Below are 7,668 nucleotides of genomic sequence, written 5' to 3'. Positions count from 1 at the left end.
GAGAGGTTTCAAAAAGGGCACAGGCCGGATCCAGCTCGATACGGTAAGCAAACTGACAGGCCAGAAAGGTCGAAAAGCACACATGACAACAAAGGCTGGAACCTGCGCATGGAGGAGTCAATGAGAAAGGAGATGGAGGAGATTTGTCGCAGGTTGCTAGCCGAAACAGTGCATCAGATCGCGCCGCAGCCATCCCAGCCAACATCCAATCCTGTCGACCCTCCTGGAAAACCAGGCTCAAAACACCCGCCAGCATGACTAGGCGTGGACCAGGCTTCCCCTTCTAACAGAGTGTATTTGATTAAGTGGGGGAACCAACCGAAAAATCACCAACAACCTTCTAAGATCCCATCAGCAGGTGATCAGAAAGCCCCTTTTCTAAGGTTTCTAGGTGAGCTAAACCACCATGAAAATGCGCATCGCTTATACTGCTCAACAGTCATAGGAGGATGTGTAACTGCAAATGCTCTTTTAGACACGGGTTCCGAGATCAGTCTAATGTGCTCAGATTTGTTTGATGAGGTGACCAGAGCTATGGTGTCTCTTGGGAAACCGTTCCAGGTGGAGACCTGTAACGTGGGCATCACCAGCTACACTCAGGATCAGTCATGCATCACCAAACGGGCGTGGTTAGATATCACTTTCCGTGACATGACCCTGGTGCACCCCATCTACATATGTACCTTGGACACAGAACCTTTTCTTGTGGGTCAGGACCTGTTGAACAGGTTAGCCCCACTCATTGACTGCTATCATGGTCATCTTTGGGCCCAAGTGGGGACTCCCAAGCCCCTCACTTCTGGAAGTGGACTGTCCGTCCCTATCAATCAGGTGACATGCTCCGAGGAGCCCAAAGAACTTTTAGCACCATTTCTGCCTTCAACAGAGCCGATTTCCAAATCCTCTGACACACCACCGCTTCTCAGCGATCAGAGAACTTCTCTCAGCAGCCACACATCTTTCCTCTGCTCACTTAAACACTCTGGAGTTGAACCCTATAACCCCAGAGTGGCCGAAGGTGTCCACCTGGAAAGCACATTCATGACAGACGTGTTGCTGGCCCTTTGGTCAGAGAAGTCTGCGATCAGCAGAGATCTGTACAACTCTCTGTGCCGTGAAAAGCCCCATCTGGCTGAAACAAAACACAGCCACTACTTGCTCTCAGCAGACTGGCCTCGCCGGCTCCTGAAAGCAACAGGGGTGTGCATACTTTATGCACAGATTGGCACAAGACAGCTCTCTCATCCTTTCAGCATTGTGGAGAATTTACATCCTCCAGTATTTGTTGGTGCTGACCTTCTGATACGGCTGGGTGCACAGCTGGACACTTGTAACCAGGTCCTGTGGGCCCAAGCTCACGTGACCCCAAGTTCCTTCCTGAGCACCCCTGAAGCCATGCGATCAGGGCAGACCATCCCACAGGCTTGCCAGGTGGCTAGCGAGACAAACATGCTAATACCACCACAGACTGCAGGTGTACCTATCAGATTAGCCATCCTGAAAGGACAACAAATACAGAGCACACAGGTTTACTTTCAACCCCTTTCTTATTTCCAGGAATCCAACCTGGTCATCCGGGGCACACCCCTGCTTGAGCTGAACAATCGCTCAGCTTACCTGTTAGTGGAGAATCCAACCCACATGCCGATCCAAATGGTGGCGAAGAAACCTCTTGGGGTGCTCATCGAAAGCTCTTTCCACGACTTTGAGCTGAGCATTCCCGTCATCGGAGACCTGCCCTTATCCTTGACCGGCAGACAGGACTCTCCAGACACCGTGTTTACTTTTCCTTCCAACATGATCCAAATCAGGCGACATGAAGCTCTGCCTGCTGGATCCATTTGTGGTGCAACGCTTGAAGCTGAAGGAAATCTGTTGGTGTATGCGATAGCAACCGGCCCAACAGAACCAGCACCAAATCAACCAGGGGACCGGGACTCACCCACTGAGCCCTACCCTGGCTTTGAAGCAGAAATCATGCAACAGCTGGAAAAAGCTGATGCGCTGACCACTGAAACTGAGAGGACAGCACTTAAGGAGCTGTTTTATGAGTTTCAGTCGATTCTATCCAAGGATCCTAATGATTGTGGGGTCACAGATTTGCACACGGTTCGGATCCCAACGAATCCAAACTCACCCCCTACTTTCGTGCGTCAGTACAAAATTCCCCTGGCAGCTTATGAGTCGATACAGGAAATCCTCGATAAACTGCTGGAAAAACAGATAATCCGGGAATGTAACTCAACTTACAACTCCCCCATCTGGCCGGTGTTAAAACCAACTGGGAAATGGCGTCTGACAATCGACTATCGCGCTCTTAACAAACAAGTACCTCTTTCGCGCTGGCCTATGATCCATTTAGACCAAGAACTAGCGAAGGTTAAAGACGCGCGTTTCTTTTCCACTGTGGACGTGGCTAATGGCTTTTGGACAATGAAGGTGGATCAGGCTGACCAGTACAAACTAGCATTCTCTTTCGGGAGCCGCCAGTACACCTGGAACAGATGCCCGTTTGGGTACTCTAACTCCCCAGCCGAGTTCAACATCTTTCTCCATAAAGCCATGTCAGATGCTGCAACACGCGGGAACCTCATTTATGTCGACGACATCCTTATGAGAAGCCGAACGTTTGAAGAACATTTGGCAGAACTCAGACACGTCCTAAGACAACTGACCGCTGCAGGAGCTAAGCTAGCTCTGACCAAAGGCCAGTGGTGCAGGACGAAAGTCGACTATGTGGGTCTAACAGTAGGCCCAAATGGCATTGAACCCCAAGCTAATAGGATCCGAGCCATCCAAGACATTACCGCTCCAGGAAATGTCTCCGAACTCCGAAGCTTCTTAGGGGTCTGTAACTACTCGCGTCAGTTCATTGAGGATTATGCCGACATGGCCAGGCCACTCACTGAACTGCTACGTAAAGACGTGCCGTTCAACTGGGGGGAGCCTCAAGAGCTGGCATTCCAGCTCTTAAAGCAGAAACTCGTTTCTGCCCCCTGCCTGGCATACCCAGACAAAGACAAAGAGTTTTATCTGGAAGCCGGTTTCTCTTCACAGTGCCTGAGCGCCGCGCTAAAACAGAAATACGACCAAGACACGCGAGTAGTGGCATACGCGAGTAGACCACTGAGCAATGTAGAGGTCAAATTCTCAGACTGTGAGAAAGCACTTCTATCAACAGTTTGGGCAGTGGAACATTTCCGCAGCTACATCGGAGGTCAGAAAGTGATCATCGAGACATGTCATCAGCCAGTTACCTTCCTGAACAGCGAACGCTTAAGAGAAGGCAGGGTGTCCAACAGTCGCATTGCAACATGGATGATGGCACTCCAAGGCTACAACGTTGAGGTAAAGTACAGCCAGAACAACAGAATGGTGCTGGGGCAGGGGTTAGCAGAGTGCAAACACTGCGAGTGCGACACAGAAACCATGACCCTCAGCGTCCCAGCCACCTTTGGGAGCCCCCCATCGACCCACCGTTACTTTGACGAAAACGTGTGTCATGGGCTCCCAAAAGTCTACACAGATGGCTGTGCTTACATGCATGAACACCAACTCCGAGCCGGAGTAGGGATTGTCTGGGTGGGATGTGACTCCGCCGAACCTAACCACTACCGGTTGGGACCCAAGACCAGCCAGTATGCTGAAGTCGCAGCAGTGCTCATCACCATCCAGCAGGCAGCGGCCATGGGTGTGAAACAATTGGTGATCTGCTCCGACTCCAACTATGCTCGGCTCAGTTTTGTCTCCCACCTCCCATTGTGGAAAGGAAACGGGATGAAAAACGCCAGAAACAAGGAGGTGAGACACTCGAAGCTATTCCTGGCGTGTGACCGTCTAACCACCAACAGCGACATGATCGTCTACTGGAAAAAGGTAAAGGGACACTCCCGTACTCTGGGACCAGACAAAGACGGAAACGACGAAGCAGACCGTTTGGCCAGACTGGGAGCCGAAAGCGGAACCCCATGGGAATTCCAAGAAGACGTCAGCTCCCCTCCAGATCCACAGACCGTCTGCGCCATCACCAGACGACAGACCAGGGAAAGGCAGGAGAACCCCCAAAACTCTGGGGAGATCCTCTGTCTGGGACGCAAACCAGACGACAAGGACCTGTGTACGATGCAGGACCATGACCCGACCCTTCACGTCATCCGAGGTCTGGTGGCTAACGGCCCACCAACAGGAATAACTCCGCTTCCAAACGGAGGAACTAAAGAACTGAGGGCGTTCCGCCGCAGCTTACCTCACCTGAAGCTGGAGAAAAACCTATTGGTTTACTCCCAAAACGGAAATGGCCCACCCCGATGGGTCGTTCCGGTGAACCATCGCGGGATCATATTGGCACACGCCCATGACTCACCGGTAGGAGGACACAGAGGCTACAAAGCTACTCTAAAAACCCTCCAACAGGTGGCGTACTGGCCTTCAATGGCGCAAGATACCCAGGAGTACGTACAGGGCTGTTTGACCTGCTGCCAATTTCAACCTACACGACCACTCAACCGAGCTCCGCTTCAGCGAAGGGGGGTTACATTTCCGTGGTCACATTTGCAGATTGACTGGATCGGCCCAGTTCCCAAATCGTCAAGGGGTAACAAATACCTCCTGACAATAACGTGTGGCTTCACAAAATGGGTCGAATGCTTGCCGGCACCAAATGACACCGCTGTCACCACTGCAGTCCTGCTGCTAAATCACGTTTTCAGCCGGTGGGGCCTTCCCCTGTCCATCGACTCGGACAGAGGAACGCACTTCACATCAAACGTTATGACCGCGCTTCTCGATATGTTGGGCGTGGAAGTTAAATTCCACATTCCCTACCACCCACAGTCATCCGGACAGGTAGAACGGATGAACCGCACCGTGGTCGGCATGTTAAAGAAATATGTCAACAGCCACGGCAGGGACTGGGACATAAAGCTTCCCCTGGTCCTAATGGCCATCCGCTCGACCCCACAATGCTCCACAGGGGTGACACCTTTCGAGATGATGACGGGGAGAGAAATGACCCTTCCCCTGCATCTCATCTACCAGCCCGAAGACGTCAGTGTGACAACCGTCTACACTGCACACCAGTGCGTCACTGACTTAACAGACCGTCTCCGAACGACTTTCGCGTGGCCTCGAAAGAACCTAGAAGCCCGCATGCAAAGTCCAGAGTACACATGGGTTCAAGCGAACCAAACTAAACCGTCCACCAAACTCTCCTCACAGGGAACGGAGCCTAACTCCGCCCCCGCCGAAGAGAACAATGCATGGCATTAAATAGGACAAGTGCATGTTCAATTAGGACACTTTAAACATGCACTAACAAAGCAAGTGTCCATCCATAACTTCACGTCTATAATTTCACACTCAGCCATAACACCATGCATTGCTTTGGAAACGCTCACAGAAGTGGTAAAGAATGACATGATGTATACTCAGGTTGTTAGAGATTTAATGCAGGACCTCACTCGAGAGGTTAGTTCATCCATAAATAGCCTTGCTGAAGGACAGATTCCTCTGTACCTGATACCAATAGATTTGGTCGAAAAGGTTCTCAAATCTGCCTCTAGTGAAACACTGCAACCACCACAAATACACCTGGCGTACAGCCTAGGTAGTGCAATTCTGATATTTGTAAATCCTGACAACTTGGAGATAGGATTTATGCTAAACCTTCCCATCATTGAAAGAGCTAATATGTATAGGTTAAATCAGTATTGAATGTCGGTTTTTGGCAAGGTGAGACCCACGTACACCTACAAACTCCCTCAATATTGGCCTATCATGATGCTGACCCCAAACTTTATTTAGTCCCTAATTTGGATTTGTGTACCAAAACCAAAGACATCCACTAGGTATGCCCAAGCAACCCATTTATCAGAGATTGAAATAATAGATGTCTTTAAGGGATACAATTTCAGCATTGATGTCGGCATTGAAAGACAGCTTTTACTTGCAGGCACCCAGCTGATTAAATTCAGTCTCACTCCATCAGAGTTGAGCTCGGTCCCTCTGCTTCGCTTCCCCAGCTACAGAGTCGACCGACACTCACATTATGACCATTATTGTGGTTCTCCTTGTATTTGGATGGGCCATCACTACCGCGATGGCGTATGCAGCATACAAGCAGATCAAACAGTTGCAAACCAGGATTGACGCCCTCACCTTTGTCGCTCCCAGGTTCGTAGCACCAGCTCCTTGAAGGTCATAAGCTGATTAGACTACGAACCGCGGTCTCTTTCCTTTCCCTTTTTCCCTCTCTCCTTTCTTTGGTTCAAAGTTCAAACCTGATGACCAATGAATGTATTGACAATGGTGATTGTGAAGTTTGCATTTCTTTTTTTTTTATTACTTTATTGTTGCCTTATTAGCCAATAGAAATGACTAGCTATAGCTTAGTCCTGCCCAGGCTAGGTCACTGACCCAGGCACAATGAATGCTTCGTTTTTCCTCCTCTTGGATGATGAACTGAACTGCATGAATCCCAATGGACTACTAGAAAGACTATTAGGTTGTTCCACTCATGCACAACGGATTTTCGTCACGCCAGAATGGACTTGGTTGTAGCTTTAAAGACTGTGACCAGCATCCCACTCTTCAAAGCTAAAGGGGGGTATGTTGTGCCAGTTCAGACGTGACAGAAAGCGGTAACGGACTACGTTACCCATGATTGCAATGTGGTCAAAATGGCCACCAACTCATGTGGTCAAAATGGCCACCAACTCCCATCACGCAACACGGCAAAATGGCCGCCGATCAAGGAAACAGCATCAATTCGGGACGTAACGGACTGCGTTACCCATGATGCAATGTGGTCAAATGGCCACCAACTCCCATCACGCAACACGGCAAAATGGCCGCCGATCAAGATAAGGTTGCTATGGTGATAGCTATAAAGCCGATCACACACGATGAGCTTCCTTCTTCCCTGGCTTTAGCCAACCCGAGAAGACACACACACACACAGCTGTTTCCGTTGGGGTGATCCCACAACACGTGCTCGAATTCCTCGCTGGACCGAGAGTTTTTCGAAGCCAACTATTCCCTGTGCAGACAGGAGGTCGACTAAAATAAGTACTTTTAAATTCCCTCTGATCAAAAGACTGAGAGACGCCATATCTCCCCAGTGATCGAAGAGGACCCCCGCTTTGTCTGGCCAACAAAGCGACTGTGGACCCGGAGGAAGAAACGAAGCAGCTTTCTTCCATCCCGGTCCCGCTGCAGCCTGCGGATAACTACGCTCGTCAAGACGCATCCAGAAAGCCGCAACACTCGGGAGCGCTCCGGACCAGCCCCGAGGCATCTCAAAGTAACGGACTCTCCCCTTTTATTCTGTCTCACCAACAGGGGTGTTTAGAAGTGCCTGGGCAGGCGTAGAACTTTGTAGGTGTTGGTTAATGCTTTTATTCCACGACGAAGTTGGAATTATTTTGCTGAACATTTTCTTTGTATGTGCATGTATTTTACATTGAATTTTGCTGTGTTGATTTGTGATTCATCAATAACCCCGCCGTGGGTTACCGCCTTCTTCTTCTTTGCATCTTTTCCTGCTCCCCACCCCCCCCCCTCTCATCTCCTTTTCGCTTCTCCTTATCATTTAATCTCTTTGTCCGAGCAAGTCCGCGGGCTTTGCTTTAACTCCCAGTTAGCTACGCCCCATCGAAGCGAGGCATTACC

The sequence above is a fragment of the Fundulus heteroclitus genome, chromosome 11 (genome assembly GCF_011125445.2).
Source record: "Fundulus heteroclitus isolate FHET01 chromosome 11, MU-UCD_Fhet_4.1, whole genome shotgun sequence".
NCBI lineage: Eukaryota > Metazoa > Chordata > Actinopteri > Cyprinodontiformes > Fundulidae > Fundulus > Fundulus heteroclitus.
The sequence above is the reverse complement of the archived record's forward strand: the minus strand, read 5'-3'. Positions refer to the sequence as shown.